Genomic DNA, 26,366 nt, shown 5'->3' with positions numbered 1-26,366 from the left:
GACATCTGTATGGACTTGTGCCTCGTCACCCTGCCATGGTCCGGCAAGCTGGCTGCCTCAGTTTCCCCCATGCACCCTTACACCTGCCACCTCTGTGGTCAGGCTGACCCCCAGGTCCTGCCGGCACGCCCTTTCCCCTTCCACCATTTCTGACCTTTTCCTGTCTTTAGTATCTAACAGCAAGTATTGTTGGCACGTTCGCAGAGTACTTGAAGGGCTGATCTCAGCTGGTGGGGGGCGGGGCCGGGAGCTCTGGGCCGGCCCAGGGGCGGGGCCAGGACGCTGACTCCGCCCAGCGAGCGTGGCCTGAGTCCCAAGTGGAGCACACTGGGCATGCGCCCCCGGTGAAAGTGAAAGTGGCCTCCGCTTCCTCGCCCCTGCTCCAGCCCCGCCCCCTCCCCAGCCCGAGGGTCCCCTGGACTAGCCCGGGCTTGTCCTGGTGGCTGAGGCCTCGGGAGACGGAGGGAGCTGCAGCTGTTGGGCCCCCGCGGTGAGTGCAGCTGGAGACCCCCAGGAGGGCCCTGCCCGATGGGCGGACCGACGGGGAGGACCCCCCAGGGAGGATCCCCCCAGTCTGTGACCCCCACCCCGGAGGGGACCCCCCCAGTACACGAGCCCCCCACCCAGGGAGAACCCCCCCAGTACACAAGCCCCCCAGGGCGGATCCCTTCAGTATGTGACCCCCCCCCACCCAAGGAGGACCCCCCCCAGTACATGATCCCCCCACCCAGGAGGGGACCCCCCAGTACACGAGCCCCCCACCCAGGGGGAACCCCCCAAGTACATGATCCCCCCCACCCAGGGAGGATCCCCCCAGTCTATGTCCCCCACCCGGGGGGAACCCCCCCAGTTCACACCCCCCCACCCAGGGGGGACCCCCCAGTACACGAGCCCCCCAGGTCGGATCCCTTCAGTATGTGACCCCCCCACCCAAGGAGGACCCCCCCCAGTACATGATCCCCCCACCCAAGGAGGACCCCCCCCCAGTACATGATCCCCCCACCCGGGGGGAACCCCTCCAGTTCACACCCCTCCACCCAAGGAGGACCCCCCCCAGTCTATGACCCCCCCATGGAGGACCCTCCTCCCCAGTACACGACCCCCGCCCCCAAGCAGCGCCATGCAGCCCCTTCCCTCCTATGGCTCCCTGACAGCCCGCGCTGGTTGGGTGGCCGGGCTCCGTCCCCTCCAGGTCCTCCTCAGCGTGACTCTGCTTGGCAGTGACTTGACCAGGGGCTCTCTCTTCCTGGCCCTGAGTAACCCATCCCCCCAGCCTCCCGTCCCCTTCCGTCCGATGGCGGGGTGACCTCGCCATCTCTGAGGCCGGGAGACGCGGGCCTGGCTAGGCGGAGGCGTGGGCAGGTGGCACCGCAGAGGGACACGGAGGTGGAGGGTGCCTGGGCACGGGGGCAGGGAGATGCGGGAGCGGGCGAGGAGGTGGCCCGGGTGTGGATCGGTGCGCACGCGGATAAGGCGGATAGACCACCTGGGATGGATGTGCAGAGACCCCCGGCCGGGCGGGCTTAGCGACCTCGGTAATGTGCGCAGCCAGGCCCGTAGACGCGTACACAGAGAGGAGACGGCTCCATGTGCACACAAATACTTGGAGAGAGCCGCGTGTGGAGGGACCCTGGGAGAGCTGGGTAGGGAAGCGTGGAGTGGGATGGAGAGGTCAGAGGCTGCGGGTGTGTGTCCACGCACACACCCACCCTTTACTATCCCTGGCGTTGGTGTACCGTAGTGACGTCCGTACACACATCCGTACGTATACGCACACACGTGTGTGTATGGATATGTATACCCCAGTAACGTGTGTAGACGGAGTAAGCAGTTCTCCCGAGCTCATCCTGTGCCAGGCACTGTGCTAAGGCCTCGGATTACAGGCTGGCACCCAAAGCGCTCCTGCTCTCCGGGTTCTCTTCTGGGGGGGGCAGAGGGGGGAGAGCTGCCCTGGGCTGGGGTGGTATGTAGAGGGCCGGCATGGCTGGCATCGCCCGATTCCAGGCCCTCCGTGGTCCATGCTGGCTCAGTCTGGGATGCGGTGAACCTTACTCTCCTGATAGCCGTGTAGCTCCCTGGGCTGCTTCCTCAACACTATAATGGGTGGGTTGGACTCCGTGACCCTGCATCCTGTCAAAGTGTGCCCCTGCTGCTTTGAAGGCATCTTGGCTTCTCAGTTCAGAGGGTGCCTGGAGCTCATCTCTGTCCGTGACCCGCGTTTACAGATGGGGGAAGAAAGGACGCAGAGCGGGGCTGCGGAGCAGGAGGGCACCCAGGCAGGAGTCATCTAGTCCAGATGGGGAGACCGAAGTCCAGGGCAGGCTCATGCACCACAGCATCACAGGGCCCTCCCAGGCAGTCCGGTCTAGCGGAGGAGCATCAGCTGAGGCCCCCAGAGCTCAGAATTCAGCCTCCAGGTTCTGCGCGCTTGCTTCTCTTCCCCTTAGAGCTTAGTAACCCAGGCAGGTCATATATAGTCCCTTCCCCTTTTACAGGTGAGGAGGCCAGTCCTAAGAATGGTGAGTGGCCCTGCCCAAGATAGCCGAACAGTAAACTTCTGAGTTGGGAGGTGTCCCCTGCTTCCAGGTCTAGGCCTCTTTTCTCAGTCCCCACAGTCTCTCCCTCCGCCACGTACTGGTCCCCAGCAGGGCCCGTTCCGCTCGGCCCCTCTGCATCTGTATGCAGTGCAGATTCTCTCTGGGTTCAGAGAGGCCCTTGCTCATTACTCCCGAAGCTAGGGTGCTTAGGCTTCACTTCCCTGGCCAGTGTCTCTGGAAATTTTTACTTCCATACCTGCCTTAAGTACCCCCCACTGTACCAAATAAACCTGAGGAAACAGCAGTAAAGTCTGGCCTTGTGCAGTGACTGGGACGTAGGAGCTCTCCTCTGGAACGGCCGGGCAGTGTTTTCCAATGCTTCCTGATGGCCAGAATCAGCTTCTGTGCATGCTCCAGATTTCCATCCCTGACTTTTCAGTTGGGCAGGAGAGGAGTCAGTTATTGGAGGCTTAATGTATAAATAACATAACTTTACTATCCCTGGCATTTGTATACATTACATCCTAATTACATCCATAAACATTTAAAGTAAACAAACTGAAGAGGAAGAGCCTTTATGGCCTATACCCTAATCCCCAAGGTAGTAATAATACAGTACAGCAGTTCTAAACTATATATTCCTCACTCGTTGGGTTCACCATTTCCTGAAATCTCAGAGTGGTTTTTGCTCTCAATTTTCTCAGCTCACTAGCTGCCTTTCTGTCCCGGAAAGTAAATTTTCTGTGTATTTGTACAGCTTTTCCTTGGCCGGGTCTAGAAGCAGCCGTCCCAATGTGCCAGCCACATCGGGATGTGGAGGAGACGAAGGGCTGGCTGGGAAGGGCGGGCACTGGAGCTCAGCTTTGGGCCTTTTGTGGGGAGAGCGTGGCTGTCCGTTCTGAGATCATCTCCAGTGGATATTTGGGTGCTAGGCAAGTCCATTTCGGGAGATGTGGCTCCCCTGCCTCCGTCCTCCCCAGGTGATTGAAAGGCAGTGTGGGTTCTTTCTCATGAGATCCCTTGGAAGATGAGGTTCCTTTTTAACAGCTTTAAGTAGACCAGAAGAACCTGGATCTCCTTGCTGGGAATACTTGGTATTAAAACCGAATTACCAGGAAAAAAAATCATTTTTTTTCCAATTGTTCTTTTCCCCCTGGCACCAATTAGTACTTTGTAAGCTCAAGCCACATTAATGAATAGGATATTTAGATTTATGAGTATATCAGTAATCTGCATAAAATTGTGATTTGACTAAGATCTGACTGAGCCGTGGGGGGGCTTTCAGTTGGATGTCCTCTGTGGGTCTCACTTTCCTTCTCTGTCCGATAAGACCAGACGATGCCTGCCCCTCGGCTTGTTCGCTGAGCGACGGATCATGTGTCTGTTGGGTGGTCCTCCATTTAGACCTGGAAGACCCAGGAACTTGGGGTGACTTGTTCAGGGCCCATGGGTGGTAGGTGTGAAACGAGGGTCTTGCCTTTGAACCTTGTGCTCCCTCCATAGTGGAGCAGCTCCAGGAAAGACTGGGCAGTCACTACCTCCCATGCCCGATGCCTTATCAGGTCGTGTGATGCCATTTTTAAAGGTGAGGAGCCCAAGGCCCAGAATGGTCCAGGGACTTACCTCTGGTCACACAGCTCCTAAGTTATACACTGGGATTTCAACCCAGATCTCCTCTTGTCGGTCCAGTGTTCTTTTCACAGATGTCCATCTGAGGCCTGATGATGATAGCCAGTATTAATGTAACACCTGCTGTGTGCCGGACACTGTGCTAAGTGATTTATAAACATTATCCTCACATTTGATCCTCACAGCAACCCAGGGAGGTAGGGGCTATTATTATCCCCATTTCACAGATGGGGAAACTGAGGCAGACAACCATCAGGTGACTTGCCAAGAGTCTGAGGCCAGATCTGAATTCAGTTCTTCCTGACTCCTGGCTTGGTGCTTTGTGCCCCATGGTGTCCCCAGCTGCTGCTAAATTAACTGAGGCCTCACCTTTAGCACCAGAGCTGGGACTTCACCTCGGGTCCGATGACCCACCGTGGGGCAGTACCCTCTCTACCACACCATGGTTACACCCGTGGTGGCCAGCAAGCACAGAGCTGCTCTTGGCAGCTCCTTTTGGGGTAACTGTAGGGCCCACCCATGGGCAGTAGTTGGGCAGATGATGGTCTTGGAGTGTGGTGAATTTGATGACCAACCTTTGTTCTTGGAAGACTTGCCTGATTTGGTGCAGAGGGAAGGGAGCAGAACAAGGAGAACAGTTTATACAGTGACAGTGACCTTGGCTCAGTGCTAGGACCAACACAATGAAGGACCCTTGCTTTCTGACTTGGGGAGGGGGCAGTCATGATGTGGGGGTGATGGACCCATGGTGCAGAAAGAGACAGACGCTGGATGTGCTGTGTGTGTGTGGGGGGTCATGAGATGGGGTGATAGACCCTTGGGTGCAGAAAGAGACATTGTTGGACGTGGTCAATGTAGGGGACGGTACTTGACTCTGTTGGTTAAAATGTTTTTTGGGGGGAGGGGGAGAGGAATGACAGGCAGAGGAAGGATAGTGATTGTAATGTAAGAAAAGAAAAAAGAGAAGTGTTGATGGAGTGTTTAAAAATGCAGAGCAGAAAACAGAAGGAATTTCAGAGAGAGGCCCAGCCAACAGCTGATCTTTGGAGCTAAGGTGCTGAATTTATTATAGGTAGAAAACCTTGAGTGGTGTGTAATGGAGACTCATTCTTGTTTGTTCTTTTTATTAGGCAGTCTGCATGTTTGTATGTATTTGTCACCTCCGGAATAATAACACATTAAAGTTTCAAAAAGGGGAAAATGCATTAAAGTTGAATCATGCTTTCCATTCAGCTAGCAGTGAGCTTCCCCTCCTCTGATAAGATACCACTGTATTCCCTTCTGCAGTTACATTTTAATTTGTAATCTGTTTAACTATGGGCACCTTGGAGGTTCTGTGTGAAACCTTAGAGTGAGGGAGATGGAAGCATGCATGGAGCACTGGGCAGGGAGTCAGGAAGCCACGAGAGCGAATCTTAGCTCTGTGCCTCAGTACATCTGTAAATTGGTGGCTGTCCAGCTCTTGTGATGAGTACTGAGTTCCCGGGCAGCCCAGACCTGTGATCCCCAATCTGTCACAGTCCGGGACAAGTCACTTAACGTCTCTCGGCACCTAACTCAGAATGTGAGCTGCCAGGCAGATGCTGATCTGCCGTGGTGAAAGGCTTTTTCTTACTGGGAGCACCATACACCAGAGCAAGCCCGGGTTTGGAGAAGATAACAAGTGAGGATTAGGCTCTGAGCCCCCGTGTCTTACATCTTGTTTCCCCCCACCTGCCTTCCTCTGTTAGTGTCAGATGAATGCACATAGTGAAGACTCATGGGGTTGGGGGCTCATCCCTTGTGTGACCCTCCTCAGGAGCAGAAGGGAAGGTTTCTGGGGCTACAGAGCCTTTCCTTAGAGTGTGATTTTCTTGTAGAGCTTGCTTTCAGTGGTCCCAGGTATCCTATGGCAGATGGAGATGTGCTTTCCCCTTATTTTGCTTTATGTTTGGAGAAGGCTAGAGCTGTGCCTTCTCTCTGGGCCCCTGGGAATGGCCTGGAGGGGCCAGAGCCTTTCCTCCCTTAACTCTCACTTTACCTGTTTCCAAAAGGCCCCATTTGGGGAATCATTTGTTCATCGGGATTTTGCTTTAAAAAGCCTAGGGCTTTTTTGTTTGCCTTTTAGACCCACTATTTTGTTTGTGAATTCTTTTAATTTTCCTGAAACTAGGGAGCTATTGAAAAATGTAGTAATAAGACCCAGATTGCATTAGAGTTCTTTGAAGGGAGCCAGGCTGGCTTCAGCGAGCATGAGGTTTGCGTTGCTTCTTCTGACCCATGGGCATCTGTTTCACCACTCCACAGCGGCTTGCTCTGTCACACTTTTCGCTTTCTTTGCCTCTGAGCTGCCCGCTTTGACCCAATTCTCCATAATGGACATTGTCACTCAGTGACTTGTAAGAAGGTAAAAGCCTCTCACCATTTTATTTGGCTCTGTTGAGACAGACTAACAGCGCCCTGACCCATGGGCCACCATTATCATTGGCGAATGGCTGCTGGGTCTGTAGGAAGCTGCTTCCCCAGTCTCTTGGTCCCCAGTGGCTCTCTGCTGACCACGTACGGTAGTGTAGCCAACTCAGGAACGGAAGCAGGTGGCATGGTATACATACTTGTCTGTCATTACAACTTTTTTGTTTGTTTGCTTTTAAATTTATGGAACCCTGGCTTCTGTGGAACACAGATGAGAAATCCCAGGAAGGGGGTCCTCCAAATATTGCCTTTATTTCTCTTCTCCACCAGACTCTATCAAGGAAACAGTGGGAGACGATGTCATCAGTTCACAGATTTGGAGCCGGCAGAGGGGCCCCATAGGCCTTCGAAGGCAGCCTCCTCATTTGGAACCTGAGGCCTAGAAAGTGTCTGCTTTGGCCGAAAGTCACACCTGGGGAGTAATTAACAGAGCTGGGGTCAGAACCAGCATTTCAGTCTTCAGCCCCAGAACTCTAAGTAACAGCCAACCTTATGTATCTCTTTAAGGTTCCCAAGTCACTTTGTGCATGCTCTTCCATCCGAGGGTCACAAAAACCGTGGGATGAATGAACAGATGAGGAAACCGGCCCAGAGAGGAGAAATAATTTGCTGATGTCCCAGTTGGTATTTGACCCATGTCTTACCACTGCATCTTAGCCGTGCATCCAGTGACTGTCAGCATATCAGTCAGTCAATCTTGATTCAGTCAGTGAGCAGGCGTTTAGGAGATGCCACCATGCTGGTTGTGAGGAGACAAGGAAGGGCAGTAACGGCGCACTCAGGGAGCTTATATTCAGTTGACACTGTGAGCGTTACCTTCAGCTTGTGATGCCATATTAATGGATTGATTGGTCATGGTGAAGATGATAGTAATACTGCTTTGAAGAGAGGCGTATGGGTCGGTGCCTAGAGCGCTGGGCCTGGAGTCGGGAAGACCTGTGTTCAAGTTCCACCTCAGATGCTTGCAAGTGACATCACATTGGTAAAGTAAGGGGTTTGGTGGATTCCTTCCAGCTCTAGCTCACCTCCCCCTCAGAATTCCAGCAGGTAGGTCCAGTGGCTCCCTTGTGTTTCCCATTTAGCATAACTCTGTGCTCTTGTCCATGTGGCTTCTTTTGAGGGAGGTCTCAGTCCTGTGATCAGCATTGCTGTTCCGATTGTCTGTGGAGAGACTGCCAATGACAAGGGGTGGGGGGAGCCCTGGGCTTCCATTCTGGGTGGTCATCTGCCCCCAAAGCTTGGAGCAGGCTTCTGGGCTGGGGTCATCTGGAGTGATGCGCTGTCTCTGCTTCATGCTTCCTGAGACGATGTGTGTAGTGTACCCATGAATGTCCACTTGGTTGCCTTTACTGGTGTGCACACTTCCTAAGGCTCCCGCTCAAACACCTGTGACTTCGTGGCTTTCAGGCTACTCTGGGATAGTCTTCTGTCAAACTTCCCACTTTTCCTGTTTGAGGAGGACTTGCCGAGTTCTCCCCTCTTTCGGTTGGAGGAATTGTAATCGCTGTCTTTGATGGGGTTCAGTGAGTCTCTAGGGCAGGTGTGCTGCTGTGCTCTGGAAGGCGGTCGTCAGAACTTGCCTGTTCCTTGCTCATGCTTTCCTCGACGATGCCTTCCATGCACATGTAGATCATTCTCATTGAATGTGAGTTGGTGGTTCACAGAACCACAGAATTTGAGAATTGCAAGGGTCTTCAGAGGCTGTCTTCTGTAACCCATTATCTTTTTGGGGTGTTCATATCACCTGGGGTTGTCCCTATCCTTTTAGTAGCCTTCGCTTACTGAAATATGATGTGAAATAATTCCTTCACATCCCCTTTGGCATGAATTTCCTCAGTGTGTCTTGGGCTGGTCTTTCAGTTAACACCAATTTGTTAAGTGTGACAATAAGCCTGGATGGAGACCTGGCCTTGGGTTCAAGTCCTTCCCAGGATGTAACCAACTCTTTAAGATAGGCAGCTAGGTGATGTGCCAAGTAGAGTGCTAAGCTTGTTGGCAGGAAGACTTGGGTTAGAATCCCCCCGCCGTCCCTGGCACCTGGCAGCCGTGTGATGCTGGCCAAGTCACGTAAGCCCTTTCATCCGCAGTGCCCTCATCTGTTAGTGGGGATAGCAAGAGCTCCCCCCTCACAGGGCTGTAAGGATCAGAAGAGATAATGTATGCAAATGTATATAAATGCTATTATTACTATTGTGGTTAATTAATATGATGTCAGAGCAGTTGTTGATCTGCCTTATAAAGGGAGCTCCTCCCTGGAAGCTTACAACAGGGAAGAAATCCCAATTTGGGGGTCATCCTGGTGGGGATGTGCCCAGCGCTGGTCTTGCTGCTGGGAGCACAGAGACAAAGATTTTGGCCAGTTCCTGTGCTCCAGGATCTAGCTAAGGGGAGGAGAGACAGGAGCATATGGAGATCTATGTAAAATATAGACTGTCAGTTCGTCCATTGATCAGGCTCTCTTTGAATTCCTGTTAATTCAGTTCCACCTAAAGAGCATTCATTGAGTGCCTGCATTGTTCCTGACACAGTGCTAAGCCCAGGAGCCAGACACCAAAGGCTATTTGTGCCACTGAACAATTCTCAGGCGTCTCCCCTGGGTTTACAGGTCAGTGCTGGGACCAGCAGGCCAATCGTTCCTGGTTTTACGCGTCAGACACCTCCCTCCTCCAGTTTTTCCTAGTAGGGCTTTTTCCTTGGACCTCTCCTTGACACTTAGTCTCCCCTCTCTCTGCATCACAAATCTGTGCTTATCTCCTCCCCTTTGCCTTTTGGGGGTTTTTCTGTCACCTATGATACCCCCTCCTCCAAATATCTCCCTTCCAGAGTGATCTCCTTGAGAGCAGGCAGGCCTTCTGTAGGTCCTAGGGCATGGTAACATTCATTTGATGGAGCTGAGCTCACTTGCTGGGAGTCCAGCACATGCTTAGCTTTTTGCTTGCTGTGTGACTATGGACAAGTCATTGCACATTTCATTTACCTCATCTCCCAGATGGGATGTTTGGGTCAGGTGATCCTATAAGACCCCTTCTAGCTCTTGGTCCCATGGCATCTTGAGACCCCCAACATTTACCTGGGAGGGGGGGACTTCCTTCCCCTGGGCTGCTCAGGCTTTGTTGACCTTCCTAGAGGTGGGAGCTACTCAGCTGCAGGGGGTGGGTGGGAGGTTTTAAAAACTTTCTCCCAAGCCACTTATGGAAAGTGGGCTCACAGACCTAAAGATTGGTCCAATAGTAAGGCATTGTTAAGGTTATGGCAGGAAAAATGTTAATTAAGCTGTTAACTTTTACTTCACGTCCCATGTCAGTGCTGAAAACCACTCTCCGGCTCAGGCCTTACATGACAATCGCCGTCCAGGCTAAACTCCTAACCTTTAAAAAATAAGCCGTATGCTCGTCCCCGCTGGGTTAGCATGTCTGTCACGGCGAGGAGAGGCCTGCTCTAATTAGTACAAATCAAGTCCCATGTAGGGGCTGCGCTTGGTGTTATGTTGTGCTATTAATATTTAAAATGCGGATTTGAATTCTTTTCAGTTATCTTTTTTTTTCTTTTTTAGCACAGCTATGTTTGTTGTTAATTCCATAGTGAGAGTCTCTAAGAATCTGATTAACCCTGAGGGTCATCTTATAATGTAATTATTAATGATTGATTCTGTTTATCCTAGAAATCAATATAGAAGGCAAAATGTTTCGGTCTGTATTTGGACTCGACCTCTTACATTCCGCAGACGCGGTCCTGTGACAAAACGCACGTGCCTTTATCACCCTGAGCGCGCTGGATGGATCGGAGGTGTATGATTAGTTTCATATAATTATTGTGATCGGTAGCGTTTCTTACATGACTTATGTTAATATGGCAAATAGTGTTAACATCTCCTGCCACTAATAGTTAGGGTGGGGATGTATAGTAATTGATCTTCCTGGGAGTGCTGCGATGGAAAACAATTCTGGCTGTTTGAAGTATATTTTACAAGTGTGCACGGGGCCTTGGGGATGTTGTATGGAAAAACCCAATTGTACAGTTGCCATGGGAACCCAATTAGAATAGATTGCTTGAATTTTTTCTGTCTTTCATCTTGACCAAAAATCTAATGTACTTTAAATGTTTTCATATGGAATTTTATTCATATACTGACTTGATATAGTGATGGATCTTTCTCTCTCTTTCTTTCTTCCTTTCTTTTTTCTTTCTTTCTCTCTTTTTTCCTTCCCTCAATCATCCTACCTTCCTCCTTTCTTTCTTTCTTTCTTCCTTCCTCCCTTCCTTCCTCTCTTCCTTCCTCCCTTCCTTTATCCCTCCCTTCCTTCCTTCTTTCTCTTTCTTTCTTTCCTCCTCTCTTTCTCTCTCTCTTTCCTCCCTCTTTCCTCCTTCCTCCCTCCCTCTCTCTCTCTCCCTCCCTTCGACCCTCCTCTCCCTCTCTTTCCCCCTCTCCCTCTCTTTCCCCCTCTCCCTCTCTTTCCCCCTCTCCCTCTCTTTCCCCCTCTCCCTCTCTTACCCCCTCCCCCCACCCCTTCCCTCTCTCACATGCACATGCTACATATGTATGTTAAGGATTGGGGATCACATTCTCCATCATTGCAGATTGTGGCCCAGGTCTGCCCCCCCCCCCGCCCCCCAGTCTGTCACTTTAAGGTCTGCAGGGTGCTTTGTGGACACTAGATCATCTTCTCCTTGCTGAGCCCTTGTGGTGTAGGGGCTTCCTTGGCTCCTGTCTTGAGGCCCAGAGGGCCCCCCCCCCACTCCCAGTGCTTCAGAACTAGGCCTTCCTGCCTCCAGGCCCAGCCTCTGGGCACAGTGGCCTCCCTTTCTCTCCTGCCACTGTTGCAGATACGTCCGCATGTCCAGATCTCCATCTCTCTTTAGACACACATAGATCTGAATGTCGCAGCCCCTCCTCACATGAAGCTGAGCACAAGCTGGCAGGTCGCAGGAGGGAGGGCACTGCTGGCTGGGCTCCTTCAGGGCTCTGTTGGGAACCGGAATTTTGACAGCTGTTCAGTTAATGGAGAACTGGAAAATACTCCCATTTCAGATGCTGTGCTGTGTTGCCTTGGGCAAGCTCCTTCTCCTCTGTTGAGTCTCAGTTTCTTCATCTGTAAAGTGGGGGCTACCCACATGCCGCCTCTCCCTGATATAGGTTTTCACGAGCCTCGGGTGACTCAGGGCTCAGAAAACTTTGCAGACCTCCAGGTGCTGGTTGTTATGGCATCTGACCCAGGCCGCTGCTCCCTCTGCAGGCCTTGAGATGGGCTGGGCCCACGGTGTGTATTTAATCCATATTTGACAATTGCAAGGTCTAAAAATAAATAATTAGAAGCAGGTTCTCCTGAGGCGGATCACAGGGGTCCTTGCGGGGGCATCACTGTAGGCGCTGGATGCCTTTAATAGAGGGCTTCCTTCCTGCTTCTATGGCCCTGAGCTTCCTTCCCTTCCTTCCTCTCCCTTCTAAGGACTCTTGTCCAGAATCAGAATGGAAGCACCTTGAGGGCAGGGACTTTATTTCTTCTTGTATTTGTATTCCCTGCACTCAGCACAGTGCCTGGCACACAGCAAGCCCTCCATAGATGCTTGTTGACCTGTCTCAGTTGTCCTCTTCTTGGTGCATGGTCCCATCCATCTCTGGCAGCGCCCTTATCTTTCCTTCCTGACCATATCATGCTTTTGTGGCCATTCTCCCTGCGTGGTCCTTGCGTCCCCCTACTCTACAGGCCTGAGAGCCCAGGGAGGGAAGTTCCCCATCCCCTGTCTCATTGCAATTGATGCTCCGTGGCTCCTGGGCTCCATTTCTGAGACCTTCCCTCCTTCCTGGGTGGGCTGCTGCCATGTCATGAATCTCTTCAGTTCTCTTGGGACCCTTTGAAATCTGCCCCAAACCCTGGGGCCGAGGGAGGCTGGGCCATGGGTAGAGGGCTCATTGCGACTCCTTTCCCCTCTGTGCTGGCAAGAATCCAAAATAGGACGGTCTCTTGTTGCTTTCTTGGCCTTTTGTAGTTTGAGGGTATTGTTAATTCAGTCAACAAATCCATGTCTTCTTTTGGCAGAGGGAGCACTCTCTGTCTCTATTATATGTGCATGTGCATGCACACGCAGTACATATATGTATATTACAGATATGGTGTCCATATACACATATATCACATGTGCACAATACACATGTATGTTTAACATGCATGTGTACACACATACGTCTGTCTTTTACATCTTGACAAGTCAGCAGTGGTGTTGGAGGCCCAGGACAGCCTGGTTCCTGGCTCTCTCTCTGATGTACATTCTTTGTGGGTAGTCACGGTGGCGCACCAGGGGTTAAACAAGTGTTTAGGAAGGGTTTACTGACTACATGCCTAGCGTTCTGCTAAGCTCTGAGGATATGCATACAAAAACAAGGTCAGCCCTTGCCAGCCTCCAAGAAGCAGACAGCTCTTTCCTCCTCTCTACAATTAGAATGGGCTGTGCTTTCCTGGGCAGGCTCTGGATTCTTCATTGTCCATCCGTGTGCCCTCTGTACTCCCCCTCCCTTGACCCATCCTGTTCCTTTAGGCTGCTGGCCTCCTTTTATAGTTGAGGAAACCAGGGCTGTGGAGGTGGAGTGACTTGCCAAAGATCACACTCATGTCAGAAGCAGCAGAATTAGGCTTGGGATCCAGGCCCTGAGTATGAGCCCAGACCTCTCTCTGCACCGTCTCTTAGAAGCCAGGTTGTCAGGACGGAACCAGTCCACCCTTCAGTCTTAGAGAAGAGTGGGTAAGGTATTGTCAGCTCAAACAAGCCAGTCCCGTGGGCTTTGCGGCCTTTTTTAACCAGGGTCTGCATTCTCAGGCAAAGAGGAGCTTCATTTTGGATTGTACTTGAAAGTCCTGGTGACGGCTCAAGGGAGGAAGTTGTCTTAACTTCACCCACGGATCAGATCGTCAGAGGCAGGATTCCAAGAAGCTGTGACTGTAAAAGTATGTGTCTGCCAGAAGAAAGAACGATTTCATCTCCAAATCTGGCCAGATTGTTCCCTAAGACTTGAAGTGTTGGCCTCCTCCGGGCCAGAGCAGCTTCTTGGGGAAGAGGCAGAGTAAGTGAGTATTTTAGCAGAGGCTGCCGTGGTAAAGGAGAGCTTACAACAAGAAGGCTGTGTGAAGGGCCTGGCCATTTTCACTTGTGTGGATCAAAGCTTTTATAGAGCTGGTGATGAAAGGCAGCCCCTTTACTGGCTCATTTGTTGATTGTGACTCATTACAGATGATCGATGACCCACTGAACTTTTAAATTCCTGTTTGCTTGCCAAAAAAAAAAAAAAAAAAGGAAGACCATTTCAGTGTCTTTGGATCTTCCATCGCCACAAGTTCTGAGGCCGAGTTTTACAGCTTTGACCGGGCAGTACAGCCCAGAGTCAGAGGGGGAGCGATAACAACGACCCGTTTCCCTGTCAGCCTTTACGAATTGGGGCTCATCTCCTCCTGCCACGATCCTGGTTCCCATTTACCTCAGCAGGGCTGGTCCATGGAGGGAACGTGCCGTCGGGACTTCATCAGCGTGGATGCTCTGGCCCACATCGGCCATCGTCTGGGGGCCACAGGGCTGGGGCCTGGGGAAGGGGATGGCGTTAGCGGTCTTACAGCCAAGTTTAGTTCCCAGGGTTGGGTATCCCTGCCCGGCGTCCCGGCCACGTAAAGGATGCTGACGACGATGACATTGACAAGATTGATGCTTCCTTGTAAATTCCTGCATCTTGGTCACGGTCCGTAACTGCCTGTTACAGACCTCTGCCCATCACGTAGCCAGCTCTCTTCCCCAGAGCAGAAGGCAGTGGGAGGATGGCTTATTTGAATAGTAACAACTGGGGGGCCCACTCGAATTTTATGCTTTATGCTGTTTTTTCAGAGGCTGTCGTTGCATTTCTTTGACTGAAATCAAAATGGGTGGATGTGGACATGTTGCTATTAGAAATATTGGAAGAGATGGAAACAAATTGTATCTGTGTGTGTGTGTGTGTGTGTGTGTGTGAGAGAGAGATGTGCTGTGCATGCAGTCTCTCTATAAGCCTCCCCCCCCACCAATACTACTACCCCCCCACCCCCAGTCTCTCCCACATGGCAAGTGACAACTGTCAGCAAGCTCCCTGTTTCTTGCTTGACCGTTGTGTGGGAGCCAGTGACAATAAGTACATTTTAAAATTTATGGAAGTTTAATGAATGACCAGTGAGCTGAGAGACTACTTTTATGACAAGATTAATACCTTGGCTCAAGGGACGTAACATTTTAGTAAAATCAAAATTTGTATAGTAACCCTAGCCATGCTTTCAACTTCGGGCTCCCTTATAAAAATGTCTAAATAAAATACTGGCCGTCATCTATCGCCATTATTTCCATCTGCTTTACATGACCTAACATAGAAATAGACTCAGTATTATGAAGTCTTTGCCACCTTCTAGCTCTGTCTTTGTGTAGTAAACCTATTTTTTACAGTTGAAGGAGCTATTTTAATGTAACAAATATTCTCCGGGCTTTTATTGGCCAGACATTGCTAGGGAAAGATGCACTTGGAAAATCTGGAGAGGTAGACTTTGATACTGTCTTTGAAAAGAAATGCGCACACGTAATACAGACACAAAAATATGTAAAAGCCAACGTGGGGTCCTCTGCTTTTCTCATACCTCCCCAATTACTGTGCCTGAAAAGATATGTTAATGTCTTTTTTTTTGGCTTCTTTTTTTGTGTCAAAAAGAAGAGAAAATTCTGAATAGTTTCAAATGTTCTGTGGATCTACTTGCTTTGTTTAATTTGGAGCTTGACCCAAAGTGGCTGGTCAGTCCCTGGGCACTAATCTTCCTTCATTTTTTATGTACCTTGATTGTGTCCTCCTTTCCTCTCTTTCGCCCCCATCCCTTCGCAGCGCCATGTTTGAATGGAAAACAGATGGGTACCATTGGGTCTTTCTCTGTGGAGAACAGTGGGGGATTTTAAATGAAAATATTTCTTAGGCATCTTGTATATTGGCCATTGATGTGTATTTTGCCAATGGAGACTGGGAAGGAGGCGTAGCCCACTCCCCACCTGCCTCTTGGCTTTCCCTCTCCATTACTGTGATGATGTAGCTTTTCAGAGCCAAAGTCCCTGCATGCATGTGCCTGCAGGTGAGGGTGTTGGGCCCCCTGTGCCAGGGACCGTGACGGCCCCTGCTGTTGAGGAGAGAATAGGCCACAGAATCTTAGTCTGGTGGAGCAGGGAGGGATCTGCGAGATGCTTGCCCTCCTCAGTGGAGCGGCTCCCTTCCCAGGTGCAGATGGCAGCCCTCTGTGCCCTCTTGTCCAGGCCTTCCAATAAATCTCCCGTGGAGCCTCCACGCAGCACTCTGGCAGTAGCTTTCTTTCCTCTGTGTCTTTTAATATTTCATGGAGACCAGTACAGACTGAAAATAAACAGGAGCTCCATAAATCCAGGGTATTAGGAAAGTAAATACATTACGCCTTTTACTATGGACTGCTCAACACAGGCTTTTTCACTTGAAAATTTCTTGATGTCTTGTATGCACTTTTGTGAGACATTAAAAATGCCAATGGGCTATTTGTCCCTCCCCAATAGTGGCAGCCTGAGAATTTGGATAGTAGTTATGCAGCATGGGATAATTCACATACGGAGTGATTTGATGTAAAGGTGTGGAGGTAAGAGGAGAAGAGCTTGGCCTGGGATCCCGGTCTGGCACTGTTGTACCAGATGACTCAGGGCTCCTGGAGAGCCCTCTTTGTACCTCCAGAGCTGGAGACAGGCTGGGTCCATGGGGAGGACTTCTCCATTGCTTGCTGACTGGCCGACGATCCTGCGGCTCTCAGGTTTCCTGTCATAGCAGACCTAGAGTGACCTTGCAGGTGATCTTCACTCCAATGAAAATTTGGTCAATGGTTCACTTTATCGACTGAAGAATGGAGTCTTCTATAAGAGGGCACCAAAACTTGGAGCTCTGGGGGGAGCCTAAGCAACGGGAGAGGGGTCTTGGCATCACTGTGGGCCCAAGAGCCTGGCTCCTCTGACTACGAACCCATGACCTCAAGGGGACACTGACCTCAAAGGAAAGAACCAGTCCCCAGAAAGAGAAGCCTGTCCACACTGCACACTTCTGCATGCTGGGAGGATGGGAAGATGGAAGCAGCCGGTGCTCTGGCCTCAGAGGCTCCAATAGAACCATCAGGCAAAGCTTTGGTTTAATAGCATCGGAATGCAAGCTTCCTACTTGTGGGAACACAAACTGGGCGAGTCCCTGTTTCTGCTTATTTGCCTGTTTGTGTCTGGTGAGGTCACCCTCTTCTTGTGAAGAATCCTTGCTGGAATCAGAGATCCTTTGTGCGTTGTGTTGCTCATTGACCAAAGGCCTTCCCATGCCCATGTATTCACTGGGTCATTAACTTTGGAAAACACCTTGTTTGGGTTCTAGTCAACAAGCAACAGCCAGCATTTATTAAGCAAAGCACCTGCTGTGTGCCAGACAGTGGACTGTGCTAAGTGCTGATCTGCAAAGAAAGGCAAAAAGCAGCCCCACCCCAAGGGCTGATCTCGCCTTTCTTGTGGAAATGGTGGGGTGGCTGTATTAGCTGCCTCCTGTGATCTAGCTCCTCCATTGGGTCGGCTGCCGATGTCTTATTGACTTAGGAGAAATCACACTGCGGGGATTCAAGCGTATCTCCTCCCTTCCTTCTTGTCCCTAAAATCAAGTTATCCTCTTGTTTGCACAGTGGCCTTCTGGAGAAGATGAGGGGCAGAGGTGGAGCCTAAGCGGCCCGTGTGGTGCCCGCTGCATCGTCGCTCCTCCTCTGCCTGGTTGGTCTGGGGGCACTCACCCAGGCCTTGCTTCTGCTGAGGCCCGAGGCCTATTTCCTTTCCATTTAAAATTAAATTGAGGCATATGGACCGAACTGTTTAGAGTCCTGTTCCCTGTGTGGTCCTCCTCCCTCCTGCGGCTGTGGATGGGCCTGCCCCCCCTGCTTGGGGCTTAGCTTATTATTCTCTAGCTCCTGCTCTTCAGGTGAGCAGCTATTCTCGTGTTATGAAGAATGATGGATGGTCTAGGAAAGTTTCTTTGGAAGCGGTTCTGATATTGTGCAATGCACTTGGGGGTCAGCACCGCTTGACTGATGCATGATTCATCCTCCGTCCCTGCCGCTCTCCGAGATAAAGCGATGATTTGATCAAAAATGCCAGCGACGGGGATTTAGAATTGATAAACCTCCCTTTTCAAATAATTGTTCTGATGACTTTCGGGCTTGGCAATAAGATGATAAAGGTAATGGTACACAAATGGGAGCTACCCCGGAATACATAGCATTAACCTGAATTAGTTCACTTGTCGATGAAAAGTATTTATGAAATGTAGGCTTGCAATAAGGGAGGCAGAGATTATAGCTGGAAGGTGAGTTATCGCCTTAATGTCGTCCTCTTGAAACTTAAAAAAGAGCCTGTTACTGTTGAGAAGGATGCGGCCTTTGAAATCAAGTCGAGGTGATTCTTGTAATTGGCAGCAAGAATGCGCGGTGAAGGCAGTAATAGCTTTTATTGGGTTATGCCTGCGTCGCCTTTCATCCAGCTGGGTTTTGGACACGTGGGGACCAGCCAGTTTGGAATTTTCTGGGATCTGTAGGAGTTACGTTTGGGAAAGCATTTTCATCTTGGATTCTGCTGGAATGCTGAGATTTGCCTGATGTTGTCTATTTGTTTTGTGGTTTTAGATCTATTCGTTTGCCCAAATAAGTCATTTGGATACTAACTCATTAAAATGAGTATTTAAGTGGAGGAATGGCACTTTGCAGACTTATGGTATGTTGCTGTTCCTGGAGGGGGCCAGATTTTGGCCTTCTAATTCTCAGAGGATGACAAACAGATGAAGTTGTAACCAAAATAATAGGGGATGGGGGCAGGGACTCAATCTGTTGGGGGAGGGAGGGAGTGGTGGCCAGGAAAGGGAGTTTCAGGCTTAGCAGTAAGGATGGTGAATTGATTCATAGGACAGTTTTCTGAAGCACCTTTTCCCTGGTATAGGGAACCCTTTGTTGAGGAGACTCTGAGTACCAGTGCAAGTCTGCACCTTCAGCTTCCAGACAGAGCGTTGCCTGGAGCGCAGAGGGTCGTGGTGCCCGGACACGAGCCCAGCTCATACTGGCTCCAAGGCCAGCGCTGCCACTACACCATAGCTCATGGCAATGATTAAAATGTCCCTGTGATCATTCCTGCTCCTCTGAGAGGCTCTGGGCTTGAGGCTCTCGGAGCTGGGGTTGCATTCCTGCCGCTGAAGAGATGCCAGGGACATGACCAGGTGCAGTGGCTACTGGTGTCCTACAGAACTGCTCTCAGTTGATGTCTGTCCTGCCTCCAGGAGCCACTGCCAGGAAGCATTGTGACCTGTGTTTAATCATGGACTTCTTCAGTGGGCCCACAAGGGAACCCAGAAAAACCCTTGGGTGGGAACATGGGTTCCTTTCATTGCTTAGAGTGGCCTTATTTAGACTTAGGCCAACATGGTCAAGAAAGAAGCGCCGTCTGTTGGCTTTTGTTGTTGTGTTCTGTCTGTCAGTGTTCCAGTGATGAAATGAGGTCTTTGGTTGGCTCCAGAGAGGAGAGCTTTGAAATATTTAACCAGTGGGAATTTATGCTCTTCCAGTGAAACTGTGGCATCTGGTGGGAGATAAGCCCAGCCTTCCGTGGGGTTAGGCCTACAGCACCCTCGCCGTTGACTGGGTACTTCTCATGCGGCCTACACACATTGAACACTTATCTTTGTTTATGTGCCCACGTATAGGTCGTGTGTGTGTGTGTGTGTGTGTGTGTGTGTGTGTGTGCGCGCGCACGTACCCTTGGTGTATGCATGTAGAGTAAATGCACATACATGTGCAGATGTGTTGGCTTCCCAGGACTCCCACATTTTCACAAATGGCACACACACCCCTCTGTCTGCTCTTTTCCGGTGTGGCACTGGGCCCAGCTTGCTCTGCAGCTGTGAGCCCTGCTCCAGAGGTTTGGACCCATGGACCAGGGCTCTGTTGCTGTGGCTTCTCTGGGGCTGTGCACGGGTATTTGCTCCTCTCCCTTCAGTTCTGGGCTCAGGCCATCTGTGACGATGGTGCTGACGGACACTCTGCACAAGTGGGCTGTCTCCCTTGCATGCTGTATGTGGGCCATGGTATTTCCTGGATGCTGATTAGGCTGATGTCTTCTAAGTGCTTGTGGATCCTCCGGAGGAGGCCCTGAAGTACTGTGAGGTCATCTGCTTGATGCCACCTGTAGTCAGGAAGGGTCTGGGGGATGTTGGCCCTTAGAGGACATCCATCTGCTTCTTTTGAACCCTGCAGGAGTATCCTCCATGACTGTGGAAGGCCAGACCACCTTTGGTGAGCACCCAGTCCTGGAGCATACAGGCTCCTCCCTGGCACAAGATACCACCCCTTTCACCAAAGACCATGTCGTTTCATGCCATGTGGGTGTGGAGCTTGACCTGCCTGCCATTCACACCCACAGGCAAGGGAAGCTGTGAGGCTGAGGCCAGAGTGGCCGCTATCAGAAGTAGTGTCTACAAGGGTCTTCCTGCCATTTGTGCGAATCTGGGACAGGGTGGAGGTGCAGCCACAGGGATGGGTCCCATGGACCTCCATAAAAGGGGCAGAGACCCCAAGAGAGCTGCAGGGATGGGGGTTGACCTGTGACAGGCAGCAGGTAGGTCCTGGCATGGGGTGTCCCCTCTGCCATTCTAGGCTGCTGGTCCTAGGGTAGAGAGGGCCAAGCTTGGGGTCAAGTGGTGACTCCTGCAGGCTGTAGCTCCCGTGCCCTGGGCACCTTCTGAGGGGTACAGCCTGTTATGTACCCCGTGGCCTGTAGGGGCTGAGGGCTGGAGTCGTGTGAGCCCGTATCCTTTGAGCAGGCTCTTCCTCTAGACACGGGGAGAGCCTGCCACTGGCTGAGTGATGGGAGGCCAGGGACGCAGACTGCGTAGACTCCTGGTGTGTGATCATTGTGATCATGGATTCATTGGAGAGCGGGTGTGTGTGTGTGTGTGTGTGTGTCTGTGAGGGTGTTTGTGTCTGTGAGTATATCTGTGTGCATCTGTGTGTTGGAGTATACTTGTGTTTATGTGTATATCTGTATTTATACCCGTGTGTTTACATGTAAGTATATCTATGTTTGGGGCTGGCAGGCGGTGCAGTGGATTGAGCGCTGGGCTCAGTCAGGAAGACTCTTCCTGAGTTCAGATCTAGCCTCAGATACTAACTAGCTGTGTGACCTTGGGCAAGTCACTTCACCCTGTTTGCCTCAGTTTCCTCATGTGTAAAATGAACTAGAGAAGGAAATGACAAACCAGTCCAGTATCTCTGCCAAGAAAACCCCAGATTGTGGTCACAGAGAGCTGCACAGGACTGAAATGACCCAACAACTACAACAGCAATATGTGTTTGTGTCTGTGAGCGTACCTGTGTGTATGTGTGTGCCTGATTGAGTTCAAATGTAAACATTCCCTGGACTTAACAGAAAAGAGTGTGTATGTGTGTGTGTGTGTGTGTGTGTGTGTGTGTGTGTGTGTGTGTGGGGTCGGGTGGGGTGGGGCAGTCCACATTTAGGAAATTAAGACTTGCAGGCAGGTCACTGGTGCTTCAGGTGTCTGGCCACTCTGAGGATGCCGAGCCAGGCCGGGTGTGTCCATTTCACTCGGCCTCATCTTTCTTAGCTCTTTGACCAAGCAGAGCTTGGTTCTGTTGGGTTATGGAGAATCATGGGGCTTCCTTGTCCAGTCCACTCTTTTTGCCTTTCCTCTGCTGTCATTTGTTTGAGCAACCCGTGAGTGGTCTCAGTGCCAAATGCCTGGGGGACCCGGCTCGCCATTGTTCCCTTAGTCATAGCTTCTTGGGCCACCCCCCAACTCCCTACCAGTATGTGTCTGGTCCCCCAGAATGTGGTTAGTATGAAATAAGCTGAAGAAGTCGATCGTTTGGAGCCAGTGTGGTGGAAGGAAGAGGACACAGCTCTCCCATGAGCTCACAGGCACCTCCTTTAATCTCTTCCAGACTTGGTGGCTTTATTTGCAAAATGAGGGATTGAGCTAGATGACATCTAATTTTGTTGTGGTGGTTGCTTAAAAAAGAAACAAACAAACAAAAAAAAAGCCAAATTGGTCATTTCATTCCAGTGTCGAGTAGCTGGGGGAGGCTTGACCATACCGCGCTTTCTCCGCAGCTTATACTCTTGGACAGTTTCCTTTGGCCATTGGGGGTTAAATGAGTTGCCCAGGGTCACCCAGCCAGTGTGAGTCCTGGCCTAGGTTCTCCTTCCTCTGGGGCAGCTCTCTATTCATTAGGCCAGACTGCCTTTAAATAGCTAAAGTATCCACTCTTTTAAAAACAAAACCGAAAAACTTCACAATGGAATCATTTCTAAAATGATGCCTATTGTCTGTCTCCCAGTTGCCCTAATCTTTTCCAGCTCTCCAGCCCCCAGCCCCATTCCCTCTCAGCAGCTCTCCTCATTTGCTGGTGTCAGCCATAGCTTCTGATTGGTCAGCTCCTGTAGTAGCTTGGGGGTGTGAGTGACCAGAGCTCTGGCCTCCGCATGAGGCTGCTCATGCTAGTGGTCCATAGCTCTGCCTCCTCCATTGTCCTGAAATGGTCCTCTGGGCTCCTCTGGGCTAGAGCAGAAGCAGAGGACTTTCTTCCTGTCTTATTCCTCCGTGTCTTACCTCCCCCCTCTCCCGCTGCCCCCAGGCACAGTAAAACTTTATTGGATGGGTAAATGAGTGGTTACCAGTTTTTCCGTGAAATATCCAAAAAAGCTTAAAATAGACAAACCCACTTAATACAATCACATTAAATTAAGAAAGGGCAAGGTAGATTAAGCAGTTAAAAGAGTGAAATGCATTTAGGCAAGCTATATATCCTGTAAGTAACGTATCTGTTGAAAATGATTGTCATACCCAATACTTGTATTTGTATTTTTTTTTTATTGAGACAAGTTGGTGTGGTTGGTGGACAGAGTGCTGGGACCGAAGTCAGGAAAACCGGGGTTGAAGTTGTGTCCCAAACTCGCCTGTGTGGTGACCTTCGGGCCGCCCTTGTAAACTACTCTGTGGGCCTCTGGTATCTCCTTAGGACTCGGGAAGGACACTCCTTGTTGATGGAAGAGCCAACCAGCATTAATTAAGCAGCTGTTGAGTGCCAGGCACTGATAAATGGGGGATCCAGACAGTAGCTCACAGTCTGATGAGGGAGTACCCCTGAAAATAGCTGTGTACATATGAGGATGACATGGATGGAACCTCAGGGAAGGAAGATATTAGCTTGGGCTGTGGAGGGGAAGGAAGACTTTCCTGTATTTGCATACACTGTTGCCCTTTTAACTGCCTGTTGTGATGAGGGTCAGACCTTGAGCTCCAGCTTTTGTGTGTTGTCTTCCTCATTAGATACTAAGCTCCTTGAGGACAGGGACTTTTTTGGGAAACCTTTTACTTGTATTTATGTCCCCAGCATTTAACATGGTGCCTGGCACATAGATGTTTAATAAATGTGTATTGACTTACTTTTCAAACTGTGGCCAAATCACAGTTGCTTATTTTGAGTAATATTTAATAAGACTTATTTCTAGTCCAGTGAAGGGCTTGGTGTGGACACCAACATTCCCCCAATGGGACTGATCCTTTCAGAGGATGATCCAGTATCATCTGTAGGCTCTGCTTCGCTTGGAACTTAGCACCAGGTTCTCCAGTTTTTTCTCTTTTTTTCTGGCTTGAAATTTTATCTTTGTTTTTGTAGAAGATATTTATTATTGTTCTAGAAAAGAAGGGCTAGGAATATTTGTTGTATTGTGTAGTAGCATTAATTTACTGTGGTGATGGCTTAATTTTTATTGCGTTCCCATATTGTAGTTGGTTCTGATCTGATGATACACATGTGACACCGTCCCCTCTGTCTGCCTCCTCCCAGAGGGGCTGCCCTGGGCAGGGAGGGAGGAGGGTATCTTAGTCATTTCTTTTAGGGACAAGATGTGTGATTTCATTAATACAGGGACTTCCGGCATGAGCAAATGCCCTCCATCAGTATAGGTAGCCATCTGCTGTTCACCCTAAAGTCTGAGAGAGTTGGGGAGAACACTAATGTTAGACTCGGAGAGAACCAGGAATCGCTCCGCGAGATATAAGGATCCTCTTGCTCCATCTTAGATGCCTCTGGCTTAGAACCCTGAGACTCAGAGTGATTCCCCAGTTTGGGCTCCCTGGCTCCCAGACTGCTCTTCTCTTCATCAGAGAGATGCTCAGTAAATGTTGGTTGACTCGCCCTGGGGGACATCTCCTGTCAATAATAAGTGTTAACCTGTGTTGCCTTCATTTCTTTTCTTCCTGTTGCGGGCCAAACCCTGGCAGACTTCTCGGCGCCATGCCAGTGTTCTGTCTTTAGGAGACATTGGCTTTTGTCTCACTGTCAAACACTCTCTAACAGTTGACTTTAGTGACTTCGGCACTGAGTTGTTTGTAATGGTGGTGCTGTTGAAGATCCTGCTGGAATTCTCCTCCTCAAAGACTTACTCTAAATGTCACAGTTTTCATTATTTTCATGGTGGTGCCACCAGCGCGTTGAAAGATGTTCGTGTAGCACTTTAAGGTTCACAAAATGTTGTAGTTGTATTGTCTCATTTGACTTTAGCTAGTGTTTTAACTTCCTTTAACAAAAAGATAACTTTATTACGTACAGCCCAAAAATGTGACCCGCTGGCTAGAACTGTCTTCTTGGAAGTGACTGAATCCCCACATGCAGAGGCACGTACAGAACTGCAGGCATCCTCGACAGTGTTAACCTTTGCTTTGGGCGGGAGCTGGGCCATCATTGCAGACCACATTGTTCCCTGTGATTGCCCAGATTTTATGTCGATTTACAAAAACTGAAGAAAAAGGTATGTGATCAATGCCATCATGCCAAATATTTACCATCTCCCAGGTGGGAGGGGCAGAGTCTTCCCCAAAACAGAGACCTGACAGGAGAAATCAAAAACATGGCAGAAGGTGATGAGAGACACGGCTGGCTGCCTGTCCGTCCGCCCCCTTGTCTGCCATGGGAGTTGTGCTGAGGATGCTTTCCCTGAGCCTGCTCAAGGATGACCTTACACCCCAATAATTGGGGTCTGCTGCAGAACCTGGTTATTTTATCCACCTGTGTAAAAATCTACAATGCATTAAGTGAAACATTAGTACGGGTGTAGCAAATCATCTGGTCAGGTGGGTGGCACAGTGGATAAAGTGCCCGGCCCAGAGTCAGGAAAACATGGCAAAATCACTTCAACATCTCTGCTGAGAAAACCCCAAAAGGGGTCATGGAGAGTGGGACACAGCGGCGCATCCCAGGAAGGTTTTCCTCTGAATTTTGTCAAATGATGGAAGGAGTTTTCAGTGATGATGATTTAGAATCAGACCATCGCCTCCCAAGATTCTAGTGCCTCTCAGATGCACAGCAAGACAACCACGTGGCCAGAATTATTTACTGGAAACTAGCTGTCCTTCGCTAACCTAAGAGAGGACAGATCTCTGTTCTACAAATACTGACCCTGGGCTGGCTTTGAGAATTCAACAAATAAACTACCAGACCCAGACTCACAATGAAAATCGTTGTCTACAATCCCCCCTTTGTAACATTAAATCCTTAAAAATAGGTAGTGGTGGTTGTTCAGTTGTGTTTGGGGATTTCTTGGCAGAGATACTGGACTGGTTTGCCATTTCCTTCCCAGCTCATTTTACAGGCTAAGAAGCTGAAGCAAACAAGTTTAAGGGATTTGTTTAGGGTCGCACAGCTAGTAAGTATCTGAGGCTGGTTTTGAGCTCAGGAAGATGTATCCTCCTGACTTTAGGCCCAGTACCCTATCCACTGGGTCATCTAGTTGCCCTAGCTTCCCTGAATATTTATTTTAATTTTTGCTTTTGCTTTGTCTGAGATCATGATTCCTTTTGGTTTCTTTTTTTTTTTTTTTTTGCTTTCGCTGAAACATAATAGTCTAGTCTAGCCCTTTATTTTAAGTCTATGTGTGTCTATTTCAAATAAGTCTTTCTTGTGAGGTGTGATAATTTATAGAATCCAGCCCAAATGTTCGCAGGGACCATTTGTGCCTGACCTGTGGTAGAGCATTCCCAGCTCATATTGGTCTGATCAGCCACAGTTGCACCCACTGTAACTTGACTCTAACACAGTGATATCATTTTGGTCCTCTTTGAGAAAGAAGGACAACAACCAGCCAAGTCTCTTCTAAGCAGTGTTTCACTGAATTCTGGTTTCTAATCCATTCTGCTATCCACTTGCCTTTTGTGGGTGTTCTCAATCCCTTTACCTTCTTGTTGTGATTACTGTGTATATTCCCTCCTCCCTATTTTCTGTTCATCCTTCTCTCTCTCCTCAAAAGTTTGTTTTTCTTCGATCCTTCCTCCCTTTTATCATTCTCCCCATTCATGTCTCTTATTCTCTTCCCTCCTATTTTCCTGTTGAATAAGATAGATTTCTGCATCCTGCTGATTATGTATAGTCTTCCCTCCTTGAACCATTTCCTATGATAATGACGTTCAAGTATTGCCACTCCCATTCCCCATTTTCCTTCCACTATAAAAGCTCTTCCTTGTTTACCTCTTTCATGTGAGAAAATTTTCTCCATTCCACCTCTCCCTTCACCCTTCCCCTAGTGCATCCCTCTTTCTCACGCCTACATTTTTTTTTTAGATTATCCCAGCATAATTAACTTACATTCATGCCTTTGATCTAGGGATAG

At 49.8% G+C, this 26,366-nt stretch overlaps 1 protein-coding gene across 2 annotated transcripts in view; it reads left to right on the top strand.

Annotated features, from left to right (window-relative positions):
• The first annotated feature begins 369 nt into the window (after positions 1–369).
• Positions 370–26,366, top strand: part of MGMT (O-6-methylguanine-DNA methyltransferase) — a 316,266-nt gene continuing 290,269 nt past the window's right edge. For both annotated transcript variants that reach the window (XM_036735814.1, XM_036735813.1), the window contains exon 1: positions 370–490. The gene's annotated coding sequence lies outside the window, so the exon portion shown is untranslated. The remainder of the gene's footprint in view (positions 491–26,366) is intronic.

This window comes from Trichosurus vulpecula, chromosome 8 (assembly GCF_011100635.1).
Source record: "Trichosurus vulpecula isolate mTriVul1 chromosome 8, mTriVul1.pri, whole genome shotgun sequence".
Lineage (NCBI taxonomy): Eukaryota > Metazoa > Chordata > Mammalia > Diprotodontia > Phalangeridae > Trichosurus > Trichosurus vulpecula.
Note: the sequence above shows the minus strand (reverse complement) of the source record. Positions and strands in the feature narration are given on the sequence as shown.